We start from the raw sequence: 26,247 nt of genomic DNA, 5'->3' as shown, positions 1-26,247 counted from the left end.
AGCACTGTACGCTGTTAAAACATGTTAACCAATTCATTACCTTACCATGTACAGTCATTTAGTTTTATATCCAAGTAGCACATGTATATCACTTAATCAAATATAGTAATAAGTGTAAAATAAGTGGTAAAATATAGGAATCCCAAAATAACAGAAACATTGTCATGGCATTTTTTTAAAGTGATGTTTTGCAACCACAACTGACAGTTTATTTTTGTCATTCATTCATTCATTCATATTTTTATGTTATGTTTTTTTTTATTATATATATATTACTTAGAAGTGTAAGTTTAAGGGTAGGGGTCAGTATAGGTGATCAAAAATAACTCCTGTTTTTATAATATCGTATCATTTTATAATTTAATTTCCAGATACAAGAATAGCTGATTAAATGCAAATAATTAAACGTGTAACCAATAATAAATCTTCCTTTTGAAATAAACAAGTGTGTAAACATTTTAGCTAGCACAATTATCAAGACATTTTGCGAAACTAGCTTCATTATCATAAAAAATATATCTATATTCTGTACATTGCTGCTCTTAAAGTCAGTCTATTGATGCCAAAGGTTTCTCACCGAAATCATCAAAACACACTGTACTGAGGTGCTTTATTTGATGCCATGGGAATGAGAACATGTTGCCGTTAAAATGAAATAACAGCATAGAGGTTTACAATAACACGAGGGTGAGTAAATAGTGACTCTCAATTCATTTGTGGGTGAATAACTCCTTTATTGCTTGATCGTCTGAGTATCATCCAACATGTCACTCACCTGGAGAGCATGAGACCGAGACGAGAACAAGACTCTAGAAACAATATATGAATATGATTGTGCCTTTTGTGTGCCTGTCTTCCCACTAACCATCTGTTCTTTCACATAGTTGAGTGGCTTGAGTGGAGCAGCACAGATCTGGCCAGACCACAACATGCAATGAACATGTATAGAAGACAGACGAATACCAAATCTCCTGATCTCTCGTTTATCCAGCTAAATATGGCTCTTCTGCTCTCTACCCATCTGTTTCATGCATGCACACACAAACATATTCCTCATGTCTTTGTTCTTCATATTTTCAATTCATCAACATTGCTGGGAGAGTTCTGAGAGCCGACGTGAGCCGTTCTCTTCATCTTCCTTCTCTCATTACATATTCCATCTTCAGCTCATTTCCACCGCTCTGCTATCCTCTCATTCTGCCATCTTATGGCATTTTGTATTTCTCTATCTCTTTTCTGTCCATTCCCATCGTTCCTTCAACCATCACTATGCTCAAGAGAGACGCCACCAAGAGCTGGAATATGTATGTACCTTTTTATCTTGAAATAAAACAGATTTTAGCCTGAAAGAAGTATCCAGAGAAAAGATTCAATGCTCAGAGGTTATTCTTGCATCACTCATGAGACTTTGTAGCATTCACTGTTATGTTTAATTTAATGCTAAAGCAAGTTTTTTTTTTTTTTTTTTACAATGTTAAAATACTTTCTCATATCTCAGAGACAACTAATTAAAGGGTTAGTTCACCCAAAAATGCTAATTCTTTTTTCCATTAATTACTCACCCTTATGTCACAAATGAAGATATTTTTAATGAAATCTGAGTGCTTTCTGTCCCTCCATTGACAGTCTACGCAACTACCACTTTCAAGCCCTAGAAAGGTGGTAAAGACATGATTAAAGGAATCCATGTGACTCCAGTGGTTAAACCTCAATTTTATGAAGTGACACAAGTGCTTTGTTTGTGCAAAAAAAAAAAAAAGTAGCACTTTATTTACAAAATATTAATCTCTGTCGCATGTTCACGCAACAACATCTGGTCTCGCGTCAACACAACACGCATGCATCATGGTAATTAATGACAGAATTTTCATTTTTGGGTGTATTTACCCGTTAAGCCATTTTTTACGAAAACAATAAAAACTATGGCATACTTCCCTATCACAGTTTACTTAAAAATATTAAGCACTGCCCCACTGTTTCACCACTGATAATAATAAGACATGTTTCTTGATCATTAAATCACCATATTAGAATTATTTCTGAAGGATCATGTGACTGAAGACTGGAGTAATGATGCTGAAAATTATGCTTTGCCATCAGAGGAATAAATTACATTTTAAAATATATGAAAATAGAGTTTTTGTTATAATTGTAATCACCTTTCAACACAATTACTGTTTTAAGGTATTTTTGGTCAAATAAATGCAGCATTAGTGAGCATAAGAGGCATTTAAAAATGTTACCATCATCAAACGTTTGAACGGTAGTATATATTAGAGGTATTGTTTTACGGCATTCTCTAAAAAAAAAAATGAAGCAAACAAATGAAGTTGCTGTAACTGTATGCATGTATGTGGGTGTGTCTGGGCTGTCTGCTCCGTGGACAGTCTGTGTGTGATCACTGATCCAGGAGACTTCTGCCAATCTGCTCTGCGCACCTGCCCATGGTTACATACCAATCCAAAGCCCCAAGAGCCTGCCAGCTGCTCCCAGAGCTCCTACACACACACACACACACACCACACCACACACTTACTGTTGGCACCCAGAACTTTCCAAACAAGTTCATGCAAATCACAACTAAATTAGCAAAAATCCACAAAAAAATAACTAAAAGGAGGGTTTCATCTTCAGCATTTCTTCTGTGTTGAAAAAATCGATTCACCAATTCTGAATCGATTTTCATATTAATTTCTAAAGATCGATCCGTAACTCAGAGGATCGATTTTAATAGGTTTACATTTTCCCCGTGAACTTTAACTTGCCGCGACTGGGAGATCCCTGTATGCGCATTGAAAGGCTTTCACTCAGCGCGCACATTGTTACGACAACGGGCTTTGAGTGAGTCATTAAACCGTTCATTCAACGAACACGTTCAAAAAAGCTGATTCATTAAAAGAGATGTAATGAAACAAGGTGTTAATTATTTTTTAACTTTGAGTTCCACTTTTCAAGGCTCAGCTGAGCAGCAATGCGTCGCATGGGTAACGCTGAAGCTGATGCTTCACTTATTAGAGACCAATATGGCATTGATTCAATGCGTGACTCGCTGATTTTATTTCCCCGCGGCTTCCTCGCGCAGTGGGATGCTGACCAGCGCTGCTGCTGACGCGCATTTATGGTAAATACCCGTGACGTGAACGTTAAAAGGATGATACGACAAATATTTCGCTTTCCTTTGACACGGCAACCTTTTTCACAAATACATATGACTTCAAAGACAGACGCAGGTAATCGCACGCGCTCTGCCGATCTCTCTCATTCACTGTCTGTGCGAAGCCTCTGTAGGCTACACATCACCACGATAAACAGTCTTGTTTGTTATCATTATGAACTTGTTTAACATTCAATACACATGCATGAAGTTCAAAACAAGAAGGGTATAGCCTTATAAAAAACGTGAATATCGCGGTTGCTGCGCTTACTTGCAATCCTCTGCGGTTACTGCTGCTGATACCTCTGCGTCCTCTGTCGTCTACACCAGTGCAAGTTTGTGAAAGCAGTTGTATCAACACTCTGGAAGGGGGATTGTTCTTTACAACCATCAATACTCCATTAATTTGCAGTTAAATGTCTATAATAATTGTATCAATATGTTGCATAACTACAGTCCTGTAATTCAACAGCTGGAAAAAAAATATGCTTTTTTCAAAAACACTTATCTTAATCTCGAAGATCGGATCGGATCGGATCGGATCGAATCGAATCGAATCGAATAATGATAATCGATTCAAGATCTTGAGAATCGGAATCGAATCGATTCTTGAAATTTGAATCGAAACCCAGCACTACCATACAGTGCTCTATAAGTGCAATTTATGACAACTTAATGCCGGTTCACACCAAGAATGATAACTATAAAGATAACTGTATAACAATAACTATATTAGCATCCACACAACATTCTGCAGTTTTGTCATCTGCTGCTTTAAATGCTCAAGCTAAAGCAGGTTGGATCAATAGTATCCAGCTGCAGACCCGCAGCACCACCAGTTTCAGAACCCCAGCGCCAGAACCGGAAGTAGGGGCGGAGCTTACGTTCTAACACCAGCGCCAGGACCGGAAGTGAGGGGCGGAGCTTACGTTCTAAACCGAGTAACGCCACCTAACGTTTTGGAGCGTAATTTGCTTAGACACGAAACGGCATTATTACACACGAAACGTCATACTTTATACGTATTATAATGATACATTAAGGTATAGTACAATAAGCATTTTAAAACAATGATTTTGTGTAATATAATTGTATATAGTTATCCGTTTCATTGTATTATGAGAGTTACTTCCTGGTCATGATGGTAAAAAAAATAATGCAAATGGGCATTTTATATAAAATATACTTTATTTCACAAGAACATGTGCAGCATGCATTTTTCTTTATGTAAAATAATGTCCAAAATCTTTGAACATTCGGCATTGTTTTAAAAGAAACAATAAAAATGTACCGTAAAACTTCAAATAATAGCCGAGTCCCAAATAGCCGATTGTCTCTTTAGCCTACACTGGTGTGGCTGCAGGTTTGGGTCAATAAAGGCCGGTCTCAAATAGAGGTCGGGTCTGTTTTTTAGTTTCAGGTTGTATTTAATCTTCTAAAACCCGTCAGATCGTCCGCTTTTTGGCGGCCGCCAAAGCAAATTTGTGTCCCGCCAAAGCCTATTTTGATCGGTGAGTGATGTAGAATAGAATGACTGCTGCGCATGACAGGGCGCTTAACGAGCAGAGAGAGAGAGAGCCCTGGCCGCGCGCGCGCACTCTGTCTTCAAACAACACGAGCGCTGTCTTGCTCTTTATTTGTCACATACCAGTTATAGTTCATACAACGAGCAGTGAAATGTAAGTCTGGTATTCCTATAGACTCACTGTGTAATATAAACATACCCTAAATATTATTTAAAAGATGCAACAATTTTAAATATTTTTAAATACTTGCAAAAATAACCTTGCTTGTGTCATTGTCAATAATTCCGCCCTTCCCTCACTTCCGGTTCTGGCACTGGGGTTCTGGCGCTGGGGTTCTGAAACTGGTGGTGCTGCGGGTCTGCAGCTGGATATATCTCGGTTGGATTGGCTGTCAATGTTTTTTTTTAGTTTTTTTTTACTTATTTACTTAAATTACTTAAATTTACTTATTGTAGAGTTAATGAAAGTTAACATGAACATTGTAATGTTTGAAGCGGATGTCATAACAAATGTCAGTAGACCTAGATTTTAAATTGACCGGTTCATTCATAAATCCGTAAAATCATTGTTGTGAAAATACAAACCGGAAGACAGAACACAACAAATGCAGCGCTGAAAATGGGCGGGGCTTCATAAGTTATATATCTTTATTCTCATTGTACCTTAAAATATCTCACTTAATTCAATCTGTCACATGTCAATCCATTTTTTTGTGTGAAATACATTAGCAATTTTTGTTTGTTAATTTTCTTAGCTTTTTTCAACTAAATCCCCCCTAAATTAGACTGTCTTTGTAATGTGTAATATGTAATATGTGTTCTAATGCAACAGTCAGTAAGTAATTTCACTCCTGACACAAACATAACCCTCCCTTAGTCTCACTGCATGTCCAGACGGGCCCAGACGTCAGCTCTGACACTGTTACCCAGCCAAGACAGTCACCAATTATAGCCTGGAATGGGAAACAGAGTTAGCAAGGCCACCTATCGTCTGCCAGGAACAGGTGAACCATCCTTTTTACACATATTCCTGCCTTTACTTACAACATTGGTCTTCTGAAATGGAATGAAATGATCGTTCTCCACCCAAAAATGTAAATTTCTGTCATCATTTACTCACCCTCGTGTCATTCTAAACTTGAAGACTTTATTTCTTCTATGGAAAAAAAACAATTGGAGCCCATTGACTGGCAAAAATTCTCAAAATATCTTAATGAAACTCATGAGGGAGAGTAAATGATGAGAGAATTTTCACATTTGGGGGAAGAATCCCTTTAAAAGTTAACTGTATTTGGGGTTTGGTTACATACTGTAAATCTTTTTTATTATTATTATGTTTTAAGCTATGACACTTACAGGATATGTCAAAAGATCAAGGTAAATTTGATTCCTCATGCCATGACCATTTAATACAAACATCTTCCAGGAAGTGCCATTATTTTTAGTGGAAAAACAACAGAAAAATGATAGACTACAGTCTTATAATATACAAGTCAATATAGTAAAGTTTTTAATCAACTGAACTTCAGGTTGGTACCCTTACGAAAGATAACCGTCAATGACTAATTGCTCTTTATATCCATCCTGTTGAAATGCAAATAATCACTCTATAACTAATAAAGTTGAAGTGTCTGATCTTGACCAGATCAAGTCTGGTGGACTATATGTTTTTGTCCTTAAATTGCAGCTATAGAGTTGGCAAATGGGCTTGAATAACAGGAATGACCCTCACCTGATGAAAGTTTACTACTATAATGCTTCAAATTGAATTGTTTCTTGCATTTAACCTACTCACCATCAGTCCAATCAACTGCTGAATGAAAAGACGTAAGAAGCTGAAATGGATCTGTACTGTAAGTTTGGAAATTCTCCAGGAGCCCAACAGGAAACACAGTACGACAAACAACTCAACCCAGGAGCCCAATAATAGAAAGCAGCCCAAGCTGGGCCCTATTAGTGTGTGTGCCACTTCACGAATGTAACAAATGGCCAAACTCCTGAAGCATTCTCGAGATTGCAAACATTTTTCTGATCACACTATCAGTTTAAACCCATTTCTCTGCAACAAAATCTTAATTCAGAGCAATTACGCTGCAAATTTCCCTCCTTCAGCACTAGCATAATCCGTCAGACAATCCTCGCATTTCTCTCAAGTATGCAATCTTATGGATAGTCATCCATCATCACGCACTCTCAGCTTTCTATCCATTTCGGAAAGAAAGAGAGAAAGCCAAGACCCTCAGCCTATTCTTAGCATTGTGCTTGAATCATGTCTTTACAATTACACTTTACATTTATTCACTGTGCAGACACCTTTATTCAAATAACACCCTTATCGAAAAACATGTCAACAGCTGACCAGAAAAAAACAAGCACACGCTGTAAACATGAGTTACAGTCTCTAGTAAACCAACAACAGGTCTCCAAACAGCTGCTGTTTATGAAGGATGAGGGAAGATGTGAAATAGAATGGCTTGGAGAAATATAGGAAGATATCAGTCTTTAGATAACTTCAGATAAATATTCCTCCACAGGCAATCGCAGGAAGGAGGGAGAGAATTCGATTAGACTGTCATGGCGTCTCAGATGCATTAGCTGATAAAAAAGATAAGATGGAGGAGAAAAAGATGTGTGAAAGGGGGGAAAAATACTAATGATGATTGTCTCTGTCCCTTGGGAAAGATGTTGTTCGTACACTGAGAACACTTATTCCCTTCAGAGCTGAATATTACCAAGGCCGATTATGGAAGTAGCAACATTGGTGCTTGTATTAACTGGACCATTTTTTGTGCATACAATTGTAATTATAGTCATTTAACAATTTAATGTAAAGACATTATTTTTAACCATAAATAAACAACCTAAATTTGAATTAGGCATACAAACCTATTATAATCAATGTGTGGAGAGAGTAATAGTTCCTATCCTACATTATTTGCTACCAGTGCTATTTTTTTCTTACCTCAGAGCTTATAATATATACACTCTAAAAAATGCTGGGTTGTTTCAACCCAAATTTGGGTCAAATAAGGACAAACCCAAATGTTGGGTTAAAAATGCAATTAAAAAAATTACAGTTGAAAGTGAAATTTGAAGTTGGGTTAAAATTTGAAATTACTTTTTTAACCCAACATTTGGGTTTGTCCATATTTTACCCAAATTTGGGTTAAAACAACCCAGCATTGTTTAGAGTGTATTAATCTGCATATTTCCTGCCAAGGTGTTTTTTTGCAAATGTTTGCCGCTATAGCTGATAGAAATGCTAAATCTCGATAAAATTTCACAAGTGCTGACACAAGTGTTGTTTAACTCTGTTGTCTAATTCTATTGATCCTTAAAATGTCATGAAAAACTCATTTGGAAACACTTTTTACAAATAAATGTTGTGTCATATGACATAATTACATATGCGTACATGTTTCTCCCATCAAAGAACTGTCCTCAGTAACTCTCTCCATTTTTACAACAATTTGGGGATACCTGGGATGTGAAAGATCACACTAAATGCGTCTCTATAGCACGCAGTGTGTTTATCGTACAATTTATACGCGAAAATTAGTTTTTACGTGCATATGATACGCATGGGTTGGTTAGGGTAGGTTTAGTAGTGGTGTGGGGTGCGTGTGTATTATACGTTTGGGTAGAATTAGTGGTGTGGGGTGCGTGTGTATTACACGCAAATGAACTGCGTATCAAATGCACGCGAAAACTGCGTATCATATGCACGTAAAAACTCATTTTCGCGTATAAATTGCGCGATAAAACACAATGCGTGCTATAGAGACGCATTTACGTCTCAAGGGTTGTTTTTTTTATCGCATACACCAAAACTTATGCGACGACTCATTATTTTTTAATTTTTTTAAAGAATGATGTTATTAAGCACACCATTTTATCGGTAAAAGGCCAATTGGGTGGAATTCGCAAACTTTTTTTTACACTTTTTTACTTTGTCAATAACAGTGCAAAAAAAGTGGATGGAAATATGCCTGTTTTTACACTAATTAAATAATAAATAATCACACTTTGAGAAAAAAATTTGAAAGGTATAATGTCCACTCAAACATCCACACATCCAAAGTGTTATAGGTTCATGATGATGAACTGTTTGATAGATGCACAAACACACACTGTTTATGTGATGATGTGGAAAGAGAGTAAGAGAGTGTGAAACCTGAAAAAAGAGTTGCATTGGTTTCAACTGACCCCCTAAATGAGGTTAATGTGGTGGATTTGTTCCAGGCCCTTTAGATCTAGATCAGTCTGAAGGCATCTATACAACCCATCACTCACTGATATTGCCTTTCTACCACCACCCGGGATACCATACGCACAATTACTCTTGACCCACTTCTGTACACCAGAAAGCTGCAATCTGACAACATTTCCTGTGTGTGAATGCAGAATATTCAGTGACACACTCTTAGACCAGGTACGCACTGCTGCTGCTGAATACGGTTAGCACTCTTCAAACCGCTCTGAATGCACAGAGGATTACTATTTACGAAAGTGACTTTCTATAACCAAATCGACTCCAACAATTGTGTGTACAGAACTAAATTGAACTTCTAATTGTTAAAGCAGTGACGGCAGTTTCATTTGGACACTGAACTCTCATCTGAGGTGCTAGAAAACCCCCAAAACCGTAGCCAATTTTGACACTGTTTCTCTCCACTATAGAGATTCTATCCTATTAGCACTGCAGTCTAGAGGAAACAATACCCTTCAGAGAGAGGAAGCTGTTTAAACGCAGCAGCTTAATGAGCATATACAAAACACGCTCCCTATGTCGACACCAATTTACTAACAACCGCTGGACATTAATACATCTTTGTTTCAACTCTTTTGTAACAATTCTTTCACCACATGGAGCTGTTTCTAATGCGATGTTTCTTGTTTAGCCTAATGCAATGAGAAGACCATATCAACAGACTCTAATTAGAGTATTAGTAGTCTATAGTGGAGTGTCAGCGGACTGTTAAGTTTGGGTATTAGTAGAATAAGTTGTCAGTAGAATGTCAGTTGTGGGACCATCATAATAGCAGACTAATACTCTAATGAGAGTTAGTTGACATGTAGTTGCAAAGTTACTAGTTAGTAGAAAGTCTAAAGTGGACCATTGAATTAAAGTGTTACCTTGCTAGTTGCCATTCTACCCACTTATTGTCCCTGTGGACACCATCAACATGGGGGACGGGCTCCTCAGACAGGACAAACAAACGTACAATCCAAAAATAGCAGAAACATTGCAGTGCCAACTGCCAAGCAGTGTAATGAAGCATCTTTTTCATAATAATGGAAAAAATAATTATTATTTACTTTATACCATTTTTACAAATGAGGACACCCCCATCCCCCATACAGCTTGGTCATCACAGGAATAAATTACATTTTTGAAATAGATTACATTGAAAACAGCTATTTGAAATTGTAATATTTCACAATATTACAGTTTTTGCTGAACTTTTACACGTAAATAAATGCAGCCATGTTGAACATGCAGACTTCTTTAAAAAATATTAACAAATTTAACAACCCCAAGTTTTGAATGGTGCGGAACAAGTTTTTTTCTTTTTTATTATTTGATTACACTTTATTTTAAGGTGTCCGTGTTACAGTGTAATCCTACATTTAAGTACTGAGTAGTAATAATGTACTTACTATAGAGTTAGGATTAGGTTTAGGGTTAGCTGCATGTAATTATGCATAATTTATACAGTTATTAACTACATGTAACGTGTGTAACAAGGACACTGTAAAATTAAGTGTTACCAATTATTTTGACTATAATCATAAACTATGTTATTTATGAATCCTTTCTCATGAGTATGCCCAGTTTTGTCCCCAAACTTTTTGGACGTGGACATTTCCCCCCCCAAAGTATAGCAATTCGAACCCATAGACACACTGAATCACACTCACCTCATAGTCCTGTTCTCTTCTTCTCTTGCAGTGAATATAATCCAGAGATTTTTTGCATTGCTCCACACACTTCCTTGCTCTCTTTGTATCTCTTACGCATAGAGAGCTCTTTGATTTACAAAGCTGCTTCCACTCCACAGAGCTCCCATGGGCTAGTGTCTTCCACAACTATCTCATCTGATTGCCCGAGCCATATCAGAGAGAGAGAGAGAGAGAGAGAGGGAGGAGTCACAATACATATAGGAGTCTATATTAAAAAAAGAAGGGCAAATTCCTCAGAACAGAGCTGGATGAACTGAGAAAGACAGACACGCCAAATCTCTGATTACATCTGCTTAGCAAAGAGCAGCTGCTTTGAAACGGTGACACAGGACTTCTGCTGGCCATGAAATTGTTTTGGGGGAGGGGAAGCGTGACACGAGGGGTGCTGAAAGGTGTAACGTACACACACTTACAGTATACACACATTATGTACTTCAGTTAACAAACAAACAGAGCAGGGCGTGAGAGGTTTGCTGTAGACTGGTAAGCTACACTCATCTTCTCTTAGAGACTGTTTTAGCGTTCACATGACTGTTGCTGGTCCCCATCTGCATAACAAAGACACTTAACCCTTTTAAACTGACAAAAAGACAGAGAAACGATGAGAGCGAGTGAGAAAGTTTTGAATTCCCACAAAACTTTAGTCATACAACCAAATCTAAAATAAAATCATAATATATTAATTGAAATATATATATATACACACACACACACACTGGCCACTTTATTAGGTGCACCTTGCTAGTACCAGGCTGGACCCCCTTTTGCCTTCAGAACTGCTTTAATTCTTCATGGCATAGATTCAACAAGCTGCTGGAAACATTTCTCAGAGATTTTTGGTCCATATTGACATGAAAGCAGATTTTTCTGCTGCACATCCATGATGTGAATCTCCCAAATGAGCTTTATTAGATTGAGATCTGGTGACTGGAGGCCATTTGAGCACAGTGAACTCATTGACATGTTCAAGAAACCAGTTTGAGATGGTTTGAGCTTGTGACATGGCGAGTTATCCTACTGGAAGTAGCCATCAGAAGATGGTACACTGTGGTCATAAAGGGATGGACATGGTCAGCAAACCAATACTCAGGAAGGTTGTGGCATTTAAATAATGCTCAATTGGTACCAAAGTGTGGTAAGAAAATATCCCCCACACCATTACACCACCACCAGCCTGAACTGCTGATACAAAGCAGGATGGATCCATGCTTTCACGTTGTTTATGCCAAATTCTGACCATACCATCTGAATGTCGCAGCAGAAATCGAGACTCATCAGACCAGGCAACATTTTTCCAATCGTCTGTTGTCCAATTTTGGTGAGCCCATGCAAATTGTTGAATGGAGAGGAAACCGGTGTGTCATCTGTTGCTGTAGCCCATCTGCTTCAAGGTTCGACGTGTTGTGCGTTCAGAGATGCTCTTCTGCAGACCTCGGTTGTAACGAGTGGTTATCTGAGTTACTGTTGCCTTTCTATTAGCTGGAACCGTCCAGTCTGGCCATTTTTCCTCTGACCTCTGGAATCAAAAAGCCATTTAGAACTGCCTCTCACTGGATATTTTCTCTTTTTTGGACCATTCAAACCCTAGAAATTATTGTGTGTGAAAAAAGAAACCAGTAGATTAGCAGTTTCTGAAATACTCGGACCAGCCCGTCTGGCACTAACAACCATGCCACGTTCATAGTCATTTAAATCACCTTTCTTTTCCATTCTGATGCTCAGTTTGAACTTCAACACATCGTCTTGACCATGTCTACATGCCTAAATGCATTGAGTTGCAGCATGTGATTGGCTGATTAGATATTTGCATTAATGAGCAGCTGAACAGATGTCCCTAAAGCGGCCTGTGGGTGTGTATGAAAAAATAGAAAACAGTTTATAAACACTTGATATTTTTCTGTTAATTACCATCACTCAAAATGTTAAGGAATGTTAGCGATGGATATACCTGTTCAACTGGCATGTTTTACAAAATAACCAAGGCACTTCAGCAAGAACTTTTATTTTGTGAAAAACACGATCAAAATTAGACAACAGTAGCACGAAAGAAGATTACAACTTAAAATGTTGAGGGTTTTTTGTGGGTCAAAAATTTGTATGAAGTGTAGAGGCCCCTGCTTTGAATGACTTCAGGACATCACTGGTTTCTCACACTGCTCTGATCTCGGTCCACAGTTCGGTAACTGTAGTTGGTTTCTTAGTGGCTGTTTACACGACATCGTTTTCAACTAAAACCGAACAACTTTTTATACATTTTGGCCGTTTGTTAAGACGACAAAGGCGTTTCACGAGTTCACACTTACATCAATTAAACAGAGTAAAGATTATGCGTTTTTGGCGTGCTGTCCGGGGGGAGGGCTCCGAGCTCGGAATTTTGCCCGAACCCAGAGTACTCCCCCCGTTGTTGTAAGAGTATTAGGACTATAAGTGAGGAGATGGGGTGGTGGAGGGATGCTGTTAAACTGTCAATGAACGGAGGTTAGTTTGCTGTATATATACACAGCGCTTAACTCGTTTATTAAGCACCACTCTTGTCTAATTAGGTTTGATTATCTGAATGTGCTCCACGTGTGTTTAATTAGGTTTAATTATCTGAACGTGCTCCTCCCGAACTTTGTTAATAAAACATCATTTCACGAGTTCACACTTACATCAATTAAACAGAGTAAAGATTATGCGTTTTTGGCGTGCTGTCCGGGGGGAGGGCTCCGAGCTCGGAATTTTGCCCGAACCCAGAGTACTCCCCCAAAAGGCAAAAAGAGCAAAGGACAGCCGCCAGACCAAAGACCCCCCAAAACGCAGAGAATTTGGCGGGCTGGCGTTTTGAGAATAAGCCTGGTTGCTTGACCAGGAGGGCCTGCTGGCTCACGAACGGGGAGCAGTCGTAATTTGGAACAACAGTTGGGAGGGCTCGCACCGTTTCTCGACGGGAGCAGCTCACAGCGTCAGACAGGTGAGCTCTACCGGCCGATGAACAGCGTGATTTATGCCGCCTGACCAGGAGGGCCCGTGTTGCCTCTGGCGGGAGCAGCTCACTGCGCTGGGCGGACGGGCCCTACTGGTTGACAAGATTTGGGAATGCCCAACCAGGAGGGCCCATGTAGCTTCCGACGGGAGCAGCTCACAGCGTCGGGCTGATGGGCCCTACCGGCTGACGGTGGAGTGGCGCGTTTTTTGGAAGCCCGGACTGGAGATTTCTTGCTGTCCGCTGGGAAATCGATACCTGTTGGATGGGAAAGAGAAAACATAGATGCATGCAAAGTCCGCTGGGAGACCAATGCTCGCTGGACAGAAAAAGAGAAAACATAGATGCATGCAAAGTCCGCTGGGAGACCAATGCTCGCTGGACAGAAAAAGAGGAAACAGATGCTTGCAATGTCCACTGGGAGACCAATGCTCGCTGGACAGAATTATGCAATGTCCGCTGGGAGACCAATGCTCGCTGGACAGAATTATGCAATGTCCGCTGGGAGACCAATGCTCGCTGGACAGAAAAGAGGAAACATAGATGCTTGCAATGTCCGCTGGGAGACCAATGCTCGCTGGACAGAAAAAGGAGAAAACATAGATGCTTTGCAATGTCCGCTGGGAGACCAATGCTCGCTGGACAGAAAAAGAGGAAACATAGATGCATGCAACGTCCGCTGGGAGACCAATGCTCGCTGGACGGAGAAAGAGGAAACATAGAAGCATGCAACGTCCGCTGGGAGACCAATGCTCGCTGGACAGAAAAAGAGGAAACATAGATGCATGCAACGTCCGCTGGGAGACCAATGCTCGCTGGACGGAGAAAGAGGAAACATAGAAGCATGCAACGTCCGCTGGGAGACCAATGCTCGCTGGACGGAGAAAGAGGAAACATAGAAGCATGCAACGTCCGCTGGGAGACCAATGCTCGCTGGACAGAGAAAGAGGAAACATAGATGCATGCAACGTCCGCTGGGAGACCAATGCTCGCTGGACGGAGAAAGAGGAAACATAGCCAGAGAAACAGAGCTCCTACGGGAGCAGAGGAGACATCACTGCTGCGGCAGTGGAGAAAATAGCCAGAGAAACAGAGCTCCTGCGGGAGCAGAGGAGACATCACTGCTGCGGCAGTGAAGAAAATAGCCAGGGAAACGGAGCTCCTGCGGGAGCAGAGGAGACATCACTGCTGCGGCAGTGGAGAAAATAGCCAGGGAAACGGAGCTCCTGCGGGAGCAGAGGAGACATCACTGCTGCGGCAGTGGAGAAAATAGCCAGGGAAACGGAGCTCCTGCGGGAGCAGAGGAGACATCACTGCTGCGGCAGTGGAGAAACTTACCTGGAGAAAAAAGAGCTCCTGCGGGAGCAGAGGAGACATCACTGCTGCGGCAGTGGAGAAAATAGCCAGAGAAACAGAGCTCCTGCGGGAGCAGAGGAGACATCACTGCTGCGGCAGTGAAGAAAATAGCCAGAGAAACAGAGCTCCTGCGGGAGCAGATGAGACGTCACTACTGTGGCAGTGGAGAAACTTACCTGGAGAAAAAAGAGCTCCTGCGGGAGCAGAGGAGACATCACTGCTGCAACAGTGGAGAAAATAGCCAGAGAAACAGAGCTCCTGCGGGAGCAGAGGAGACATCACTGCAGCGGCAGTGGAGAAAATAGCCAGAGAAACAGAGCTCCTGCGGGAGCAGAGGAGACATCACTGCTGCGGCAGTGAAGAAAATAGCCAGAGAAACAGAGCTCCTGCGGGAGCAGATGAGACGTCACTACTGTGGCAGTGGAGAAACTTACCTGGAGAAAAAAGAGCTCCTGCGGGAGCAGAGGAGACATCACTGCTGCGGCAGTGGAGAAAATAGCCAGAGAAACAGAGCTCCTGCGGGAGCAGAGGAGACATCACTGCAGCGGCAGTGGAGAAAATAGCCAGAGAAACAGAGCTCCTGCGGGAGCAGAGGAGACATCACTGCTGCGGCAGTGGAGAAAATAGCCAGAGAAACAGAGCTCCTGCGGGAGCAGAGGAGACATCACTGCAGCGGCAGTGGAGAAAATAGCCAGAGAAACAGAGCTCCTGCGGGAGCAGAGGAGACATCACTGCAGCGGCAGTGGAGAAAATAGCCAGAGAAACAGAGCTCCTGCGGGAGCAGAGGAGACATCACTGCAGCGGCAGTGGAGAAAATAGCCAGAGAAACAGAGCTCCTGCGGGAGCAGAGGAGACATCACTGCAGCGGCAGTGGAGAAAATAGCCAGAGAAACAGATCAGATTATTTTATTTAATGCCATGTCGGCATTCAGAGCTATTTTCATGGCAAAAATTCAATCACAAAAATACAAATATCATATAAATACAATAAAAACAAAGCAAATATAAACAAGTCATATTATATAATATATATATATTTAAATTAACATGATAAAAAATCCAAAACCTTTTCAGGCATAATCTCATTAAATATGTCCTTCAATGAAGAAACTTCATAAAAGAGCATTCTGCTTGCGTTAAGGCCAGAACAATCTAATAAAACATTTTTGACAGATAAGGGAATTTTACAGAACATACACAAAGTTGGGTCTTCAACTTTAAGCAAAAAAGCATGGGTCAAACTTGTGTCCAGAGAAACAGAGCTCCTGCGGGAGCAGAAAACTTACCTGGAGAAATGAGCTCCTGCGGGAGCGGAGAAGACATCACTGCTGCGGCAGTGGAGAAATTTACCTGGACAAATTGAGTTCCTCTGGTGTGAGGCTGAGCAAAGGGAGGAGTAGGTTGGGGCCTGGTGGGCCGATGCTCGTCTTCTTGCGCGTTAATCAAAAACGCGAAGAGGAGGTGAGAGATTAAATCCTTGCAGGATTATGTGCATCTGAAGTTTAAGTGGCCGAGCAAAGATAGCAGTTCGCGTTTTAGAACAGTGGGAAGGTGGACAAGATCAAAAATATCCTATCGATTTTTTCTTGTGCAGTGAGGCCTGGAAAACAACTGTATCCAAGTTAATGCCCAGAATTCAAATGGACGAGGCTGAACCCATGGTTTTAACCTGTGCAATTGGAATCCCGAGCTCAGCAGAAACTGTGCGGGGCTGTGAGATCGATTATTAAACGTACGAAAATGTTCTTATTTTCTCAGTTTATTTCGTTTATTTTGATCATTTCTATGGGTCATATTCCCTGCCGATTTGTTCGTTCTGAATCAGAAAAACCAATAGTGAAACTGTGGCTTTAAACTAGCCTACCTACTTCAAAAAATAAAAATAAAATAAAAATACATTTATGCTATAACTTTAAGTTTCTAAGCGATTTTTGTAAATAAATTGCAGGACAGTGTTAACGAAAGGTTCTTATTCTGTGTGCAATCTGCACGTAATGTGCGACCTATTGTTTACGTGTGAGTTTACCAAAAGGAAGCATCGCGTTAATGAACGGCAAATCATTTGTACGGAAACTATTTAAAACGCGTATCCAGCGTAAAATTAGTATCCAGATAGCATAACTTGCTCGTGATTCAACAACTGAAGTGATACGAAGTTCAATTAGGGACATAAAACGAAAAGGTTTTGAGCTGAGCACTCACAGAGTTGACCCGGCAGATGTTGAGTGTGGACTGACCGGGACTGAATCTGCAGCGCGGCTTACTTAGGGCCTGCTGCGGCGGCCTGACGCTGGAGGAAGACCCGTTCCTTCGAATTAAGAGGGCGGCATTGCCTTATGACCATTTCTCTATGGCAGGAATTATTGAATGGTCCGGTTTAAAGAAATACGCGGAAGTAGATTGTGGATGTTTCGCCCGCGGTGGCGAGGACCCGTTTGTTTGGCCTGACGCCCACGAGATAATACCGGAGGATTGTGGCAAAGATTCCTAATCCTGAAGGACGAAAGATTCTTCATCAAACGGGAAGAGCTCGATTCGGACATGTTAGGAAGGTACTGCGGGGTCAAATGCTGTTAAACTGTCAATGAACGGAGGTTAGTTTGCTGTATATATACACAGCGCTTAACTCGTTTATTAAGCACCACTCTTGTCTAATTAGGTTTGATTATCTGAATGTGCTCCACGTGTGTTTAATTAGGTTTAATTATCTGAACGTGCTCCTCCCGAACTTTGTTAATAAAACATCATTTTGTGTGCCTGAAAACACAAACTTTTGAAAACTGGTTTCAAAGTGTACGTTTTTGAAAACGGTCTCTGTGTAAACAACAAAAACGCAAATCTTTGAAGACGATGACGAAATGCACGTACGTGCATATTATATGTTCAGTCTATAGTGTTTCATCGCCATCTAATGGCCTGGCAGCAGAATACAGCGTTTTTAGTCGTTTTCACGGATCCGTGTGAATGGGGATCGTTTTGACAATGGTGTCTTCTGTCTGCGGAAAAAACGTTTGAAGCATATCGTTGTTGTGTAAATGTAACCCTTAGCTATAACTTTGTCGCAAACGGATTTTCCAAAGATTTTCAATCGAGTTTAGATCAGGGCCCGTATTCATAAAGATTCTAAGAATCTTCTCAGAAAACTCTTAATTTAGCTTAAAAACTTTTACGTAGGAGTCTTAGCTTAAGAGCGATTCGGGAACGATCTGAGAGCAACTCTGAGTAAGGAAAAGACAAAAACTCTCATCTTAGTGAGGAGGCGGGGCTGACCCCGTGGCTATGTATGACACAATCTTTTGAAGACTGTGATTGGTTGGTTGTCCAAGAAGGAAAAAAGGGAGCCATTTTAAGTATAGAGTTTACTCACACACACGCACATTATATTTATGTATATAAATCCTTTTTTTTACCTTGCTGTGAATTTCCTAAGGTATTTGATTGGCTTAGAATGATAAAAATTGTTCCACTCTTTCCAATTACACTGATTGCTGTCTATTTAAGTTGTGGTTTGAATGTTTGTTTTAATATAGCAAACATGGATTAAAAAACAAGAAAGACGAGAAAGCCCGACTGGTCAGAAGAACCGTGTTTACTGTTAGCCCAGTTAGTGGATGGACACTAGGCCATCATTAAAGGAAAATTCGGGCCGGGTGTCACAGCATGGAGCGAGAAGCGGACGTGGGAGCTTAAAGCGCAAATGATTAACGGTTCATTCCCCTGCTTGTGCGCACCAGGGAAGCCTGCTATTCATAACTGCAGTTTTTTTGAGCCTGCAAGGTGGGAATGTCCAGTGGAAACTAAATGAACTGCGACACAATAAGAGGTTCTGAAAGTGCTGTAATGTTTGTGTGAGCACTGCTTACAGAAGGTTGTGACAGACCCAAATCACTGCTGCTTTATTGCATTTTCCCATTTGCCAAATATCTTAATGTAGTGATTACTTTCATTTCTGGCGTTATGGCATTCCTGCGCTGTGTCGGAGATATTAGCGTGTCTCTAATATGATCAGTCACAAACATGATCCCTGCACGATCTCATCTATAGCGTCTTATTAACTCACTGTCATCTATTGTCTGCATCACATTTCTTCTCCCTCTTCATCGTTCTGTCATTTTCTCCGCTGCTAAAGAAACTCTTAAGCCTCTTAAAAGTCCTCATCCATACTCCTAACAATTTTGACCTTAAGACCTATTTTAAGGGTTAAGATGCTTTCTGAATTACTTTTTTCTTTACTAGGATTTTGTCTTTAATTTTAAGAGTAAACTCTAAGAATTTTCTTAGAATTTTGTCACTAGGAGCTACTCTTTGCATTAAGATTCTTTATGAATACGGGCCCTGGACTCTGGGCTGGCCATTTCATTATTTCAATGTTCTTAGCTTCAAGGAAGCAGATTGGGAGATGCTCGCAGGGAACGAACCACATGTTGCCGAAGGAGGTTCTGATTAACATTTGGATGCACCCTGCCATCCACCCAGCTGTATAAGAGGTCCAACTCCGCCTGCAGAAAACATCCCCCAAACCATGACACTTCCTCCTCCATCTTTCACTGACTTCTTTATGCACTTTGGGTTCAGTTTTACACCGAATATAATGTTTACCATCGGACCCATATAAATTAAACTTTCTCACATCACTTTGGACAAGTGAACTTTGGACCAGTTCTCCTCTGTCCACACAACATGCTCCCAGCCTTTTGATTTGATCTGCTGATGAGAGGCTTGGTGATGCAGAGAGGCTTTCAGTCCAAATTCTCGGCAAGACACTGTATGCCGAGACATTCCAGCTGCAGTGTTGAACCAATTCCCCATTGAGAGAGTCCACATTATCCTGTCCTTTCGAGCATTTTTTCTTACATGGACAACCAGCCTTTTGGTGGGACTTGAATGAATTAGTGTCATTGTAAAGCTGCAATATTCTAAAAATCACAGATTTGGAATGACCAACTTTGTTTACAATGGCACATCCCACTAAGGCCTTCATTTGGACAATCTGCTGCCGCAGAGTTACAGTCTAAGTCTGAGTCAGTCCAAGTCTAAGACTTTCTAATTGTAAAGTTATCCAAACAGGAATGCTGTCAGTTAAATGGGGTTTGTCAGATAATTAAGGAAATTAGTACCAGGTGCCAGATTAATACCAATAACTGGGAGGTATCTGAGGTTATGTTTACATGACAACAATGTAGGCTACTAAAAATGGAAAAGTTTTTTCTTTGCGTTTTTGTTTTTTCGTGTACAGATGACAATGTTGTCAAAGCGACACCAATTCACACGGATCCGCGTAAACGACTAAACACGTTGTATTATTCGTGCCAGGCCAAAAGATGGCGATGTCATTTTGTAAAGAAAAACTACTCACCTATAGACTGAACACGTAATACGCATGCGCATGGCGTCACCGTTTTCACAAATACACGTTTTTGTAGTTTACACTGAGACAGTAACGGTATCATCTACAAAAACCCATTTTCAAAAGTTTGCATTTTCAGGCCCCCAAAAGACCATTGTTGTGTAAATGAAAGGCCAGAACAAAAAAAAAAAATGCTTTTTCCGTTTTTTAAATTAAAATGGTGTCGTGTAAATGGCCCCTAAAAGTGTTCTCCAATTTCTTTTTTCAAATATCTCATTTAAGTTTTTTGATAATGCACTTCAGAATATATATAACATATGAAATATGTTTATGAAAATAAAACTATGAAAAATAAGCAAATAAATAAAAATAGACAAAAAGTACATCAAATATGTAATCGCTTACAACAAGAATAAACCTGTGACATAATTTTGTTTTGTGTGGTGAATTATTGGTTTGCTGACATCATTAAACAATTATAAAAAGGGAATATACAAAATAAAAAGAAATACATTTGTAAAAAATGATATATATATATAAAATAAAAAGAAATTAATTTGTACCACTTCCACTTCTATAGCCGATTGCACTTTTCCGAATCATCTACAAGATGAGCTTCAGCATCACAGATGCTACCTTTTCATTCCCAGAGATCTCATTCCCGTTCTCCAGCTGCTACAGCTTTGCTTTTCGCCTAGTTTAACTTGGCTAAAGATATGACACTAATTTCCTAAATGATTGACTATAAAATGTGTCAATCTCTTTGAAACTAATATGATTGTCATGTGTGCAGATAATACATATAAAATGAAATGGCTGCACTGACAGACATACAGTAGATATCACAACAGACATTTTACATCTGTTTGATTCCTCCAATAATTTTAAAAAGTGCCACTCAAGCCATTATTAAAGGAATGTTCTCTGTGGGCAGCAGTTATGGCATATTGTCATTTACCACACAAAATTATTTTGACTAATGACTTCACAGAATTCATATTATTTAAAGGGAGTATGTCATACATTTTAATTGCTTAATTTGAATCCTCAGGTCCACTTATAAAGTTCGAAAAGTGTTTGCACTAAAACCAGCTAATATTAATATTTTATGTCCATCAAACCTCTGGTCTCAATTAAGCAGGCTATTTTTGCTGCTGTGCATATACGGCTGTGTTAATCTTAGTCAATATGCATACAGTATATAATGTGCACTGCATACTAAAAAATACATGTTGGCTTTTGAATGTGGGTGTGTGCAAATATATCCAACTGTTCGATGTCAGGAAGTTTCAGTATAGCATGATGTTAAATAGTATAATGAATCTTATCTCAAAAGATCAAGGTGTCGTCCTGTGGTTATCTCAGGAACAGACTGAAGACTACAATTAACTCAAACTTTAATAATAATACTCTGGAACAAGCTGACAGGCCGGGAAAACACACATTAATGCAACAGAGATCAGGCAAAGACTGAAAGAAAGGATGTATCTTAAATAGCAAATAGAAATGAGATAATTAATCATACACAGCTGGGACAAATGAACTCATAATGATAGTAAACCATAGAAAAAAAGGAGTGGCGGGAAAAACAAAACAAAGGAAAACAGAAACCAACCAATCAAAACACAAACTGAAAGTCCAAACATGAACTGACACGTGACACAAGGACAATTTGATTTATTTTTCAATTTGATGATATAATCACTTTGAAGCAAAATTTCCTCTCAAGTTTATAGTAATAAAATGTGCTCATGTGTACTGCCTTCTGCTGTTTTCTGAATAACCTTCATTATTTCAAAAGGCCATGCCCAGTAACAGTGTTGGGGAAAGTTACTTTTAAAAGTAGTAACATTGCGTTACTTAGTTACTTATTATGGAAAGGAAATGTGTTATGTTACTTTTGCGTTACTTTTTTCTCACGTGGGTTGGGCTTGCTTGTTTAGTTTTTAATAACAAAAGAAAATGATATATATATAAAGGCCATTTTGCACCAAAAGTGAAATTAATAAGCCCCAGGCTGAAGGAAATGCAAATTCACGCCTGTACAGCAGAGGGCGCAACTCAAACTAACCTTTCAGATGTGCTGCTGCAGAAGAATAGCAAAAAAAAAAAAAAAACCACAAACGTGATGTTTATCTAGTAATTTTTGCTTATTAGTATTTTAATCATCAAAGGATCATCAAAGGTCAGCAGCAAAGACATTGGGTAATAAAGTGAGATTAAATACATAATGTATATTTGTGTAATTTAACATATTTAATTATTGCAGGTTTTCGTAATATTCTGAGTGTGCACTTCACAGTTTTTCTTCATTTTGAGGAATACTGAATCTGTTTTATTCCAAGATGAGTGCTCATATTTAGTCTAGAACAGCAATAACTATCATGTTCTTAATCATAGACTTACTGGCACATGCGTTAGCTGCGACGGCACTGTCGGTGCGTTTGTCTGTATGTGTTCCGTTTGAGTTTATTTTTTGTTAATTTCGAGAGTGTACTACGACAAAACATCATGGGAAATTGGACAAAGTGGTTTTGGACTTTTCTTCTAATTACATGGATTGTAACTGACTCCGTGGTATGGACTATTCAATTGGAGGATGCTGGAGCATGGCATGGACTCACCTATTCCCGGGAGGACCTTCTATCTCTGCGCAACTCTATCCACTGCCAACTGATTCCATCTATGATCATTCCTCCTGAGCTAATTCCAACACCAAGCTTAAAGAGGAAAAGAGGAAGGCGAGGAGGGGTGCGATGCAGACTTAGAAGACGTCCTTTTAAACCTCCGTTACCTTCATTGATTCTCTCAAATGTTCGTTCATTGAGAAATAAAATGGATTTGTTGCATGCTAAATGTCTCACGGATGCATCGTTCAGGGAGGCATGTGTTTTTGCTTTGACTGAGTCTTGGCTAGATGAGTCTGTCCCAGACACCGAGGTTAGCCTGGATGGCTTTGAGATCTTCCGGGCAGACAGAAACAGTAACTCTGGGAAAGAGCGTGGAGGTGGGGTGTGCATGTACATCAACTCGCGCTGGTGCACTAACATCAAAGTACACGAGAAGATCTGTAATCCAAACCTGGAGCTGCTCACCCTGTCCGCCCGTGCTTTCTATCTCCCTAGGGAATTCCCGACTGTTGTGCTTAGTTGTGTATATGTCCCACCAAGCGCCAATGTCAAGGCAGCGGCTGAGCAGATAGCCCAAAATACACAGGCTATGCTCAGCAAATACCCGGATGCTCCAGTGCTACTTCTTGGTGATTTTAACAGCTGTCGGCTTGACTACTCATTACCAGCCTTCAATCAACATGTGGATGTCCCATAGAGATTAAATAAAACTATAGATTTGTGTTACAGTAACATTTCGGAAGCATTTAAAGCTAGAGCTCTCCCACCGCTAGGGTTAGCGGATCACAATGTTATTAATTTACTTCCTGTTTACAAACAACGGCCGAAACAATGCAAACCGATAATACGTAGCATCCCCCAATGGTCGGAAGAGGCTATTGCATGCCTTCAAGGCTGTTTTGCATGCACAGACTGGGAAGTCTTTGAGGGAGACCTGGATGAGCAGGTTTCAGTTATTACAGATTACATCAAATTCTGTATGGATCTTTTGATACCAGTAAAGACTATCAGAACATATTCCAACTCAAAACCATGGATTAATTCACAGATAAAATATCTTTTCAAGAAGAAGAAACTTGCCTTTAGGCAAAAGGACTTTGCTGATCTCAAAAAAATAAATCAGGATATCAAAAATGAAATCTTTAAAGCGAAAAATAATTATAAAAACAAACTGGAGCAGGATTTTGCAAATATGAACACCAAGCAGGCATTCCAGCGCGTTAGGACTCTTACTGGACAAGCTTCTAAACAGACTACTTGTGTATCAGATCCCACCACTTTTGCAAGTAGTCTTAATAAGTTTTATGCCCGTTTTGATACATCTGACTTTTCAGCAGAGTGTGATAGCCTTTTGGATTCTTTGCCCATCCAAGAGTTGAACTATGAGTCCCTTCTAACCAGGCAGGATGTCTATTCCCAGCTCATTAAGTGCAAACCAAATAAGGCCCCTGGGCCGGATGGTATTCCGGGCCGGGTCCTGAAAAGCTGTGCCCTGGAATTAACCCCTATTCTTCATTCACTCTTCCTTCGTTCACTCAGCACTTCAACAATACCTGTCAAATGGAAATCATCAATTGTCATTCCGGTTCCAAAAAATACGCACCCATCGGAGTTGAATCACTACAGGCCTGTATCATTAACCTCTATTATAATTAAATGTTTTGAGAAAATCATTAAAAACATTATGCTCCCATATGTGACACCATCTTTGGATTGTCTATACAAGCAGAAGAGAGGTACAGATGATGCAGTGGCCTGTCTCTTGCATTGTCTACTTCAACATCTGGACACTTCTGGGAATTATGCCAGACTTCTCTTTATTGACTTTAGTTCCGCCTTTAATTCGATTCAGCGTCACCAGGTGATACGGAAACTACAGAGAATGCAAGTTCCATCATCTCTAATATATTGGATCCATAATTTTCTTTCAAATAGACCTTAAGTGGTTAAGGTGGGCAATGCACTATCACCACCCATTGTCCTCAATACCGGCGCCCCCCAGGGGTGCGTACTTAGCCCATTCCTTTTTATTCTTTATACAAATGACTGTCAGAGTTCATTTACAACAACTCATTATTTTAAATATGCAGATGATACAGCCATCCTTGCTCTGCTTAATGAGGACAATGACTCTTTCTTGGACTATCAACGTTCTACAGCACATTTTAGAACGTGGTGTGAGGATAACTTTTTGCACCTCAATATTTTAAAGACTAAGGAATTGGTCTTTAGCACCTCAAAAGCACAGATCCATTCTTCTAGCATTTTCATTGATGGAGAGATAGTTGAGAGAGTAGATCATTTCAAATATCTTGGCATTATTTTGGACCGAAATCTCAATTTTAATCAGCACACTCTAGGAGTTTACAAACGCTGTCAACAAAGACTGACAGCTATTCGTAAACTTAGGGATTTGTCTGTTCAGCCACGACTTCTTCTGATTCTGTATCGCAGTATTATTGAGCCAGTCCTTACGTATGGGGCCATTTGTTTTTTTTATATGCTTACAGTTACTAATAAGAACAAATTTTTAAAGATAACTAAATTAGCAAGTCAAATTATTGGTATCCCTACCCCTAATCTATCGGAGAGCGTTTCGACACTAACGTTGCGCAAGGCACAAAAAATCTTAAATGACCCAGAACACCCTCTGTATAAATATTTTATTCTCCTGCCTTCTGGCCGTAGGTATAGGTTACCGATGTGTAGAAAAGCCAAGTTCAGTAAGAGTTTTATTCCTGTATCCATACGAGCCCTAAATACATAGGGAATCAGTGATACGTCAGGTATGCTCTCTTTTTGTTTTTGTTTTTGTCTTGTTTTGTAGATGTTATATGTTATGTTTTTCAGTATGTTATGTGTGTTTTGTATAATACGCATCGATGGTGGAAACAAATTTCCTCTCAAGGACAAATAAAATAAAATCAATCAAATCAAATCAATCATTCACACAGCGCTCACAACGCCTCTGCACTTCCTCCCGAATAATCCACTCAACAAGAGGAAAGGAGATGTGTCAGTCAATAAAGGGGGAAGCAAAGTAACTTGCGTTAATTATTTGAAAAAGTAACTCAGATATTTTGTAAAATTAAAAGTAATGAGTTACTTTACTAGTTACTTTGAAAAAAAGTAATCTGATTACATAACTTGCATTACTTGTAATGTGTTACCCCCAACACTGGTCAGTAATGACTGAGTTTAGCTAAGACTACATTCAGACCAACCTTATTACAACATTCATTATTTGAAATAACCTTTCCTCCCTTTCATCACGCAATCATTCTCATTATTACTATAACCGTGGGT

General features: G+C 39.8%; 1 protein-coding gene across 1 annotated transcript in view; it reads right to left on the bottom strand.

The window, feature by feature from the left end:
• myo16 (myosin XVI) overlaps positions 1-10,764 on the bottom strand; it is a 265,694-nt gene extending 254,930 nt beyond the window's left edge. The window contains exon 1 of the mRNA XM_056251798.1: positions 10,602-10,764. The gene's annotated coding sequence lies outside the window, so the exon portion shown is untranslated. The remainder of the gene's footprint in view (positions 1-10,601) is intronic.
• Between the last annotated feature and the right edge of the window lie 15,483 nt (positions 10,765-26,247).

Source organism: Rhinichthys klamathensis, unplaced genomic scaffold (assembly GCF_029890125.1).
Source record: "Rhinichthys klamathensis goyatoka isolate OS25496 unplaced genomic scaffold, OSU_Roscu_1.1 h1tg000090l_1, whole genome shotgun sequence".
Lineage (NCBI taxonomy): Eukaryota > Metazoa > Chordata > Actinopteri > Cypriniformes > Leuciscidae > Rhinichthys > Rhinichthys klamathensis.
Note: the sequence above shows the minus strand (reverse complement) of the source record. Positions and strands in the feature narration are given on the sequence as shown.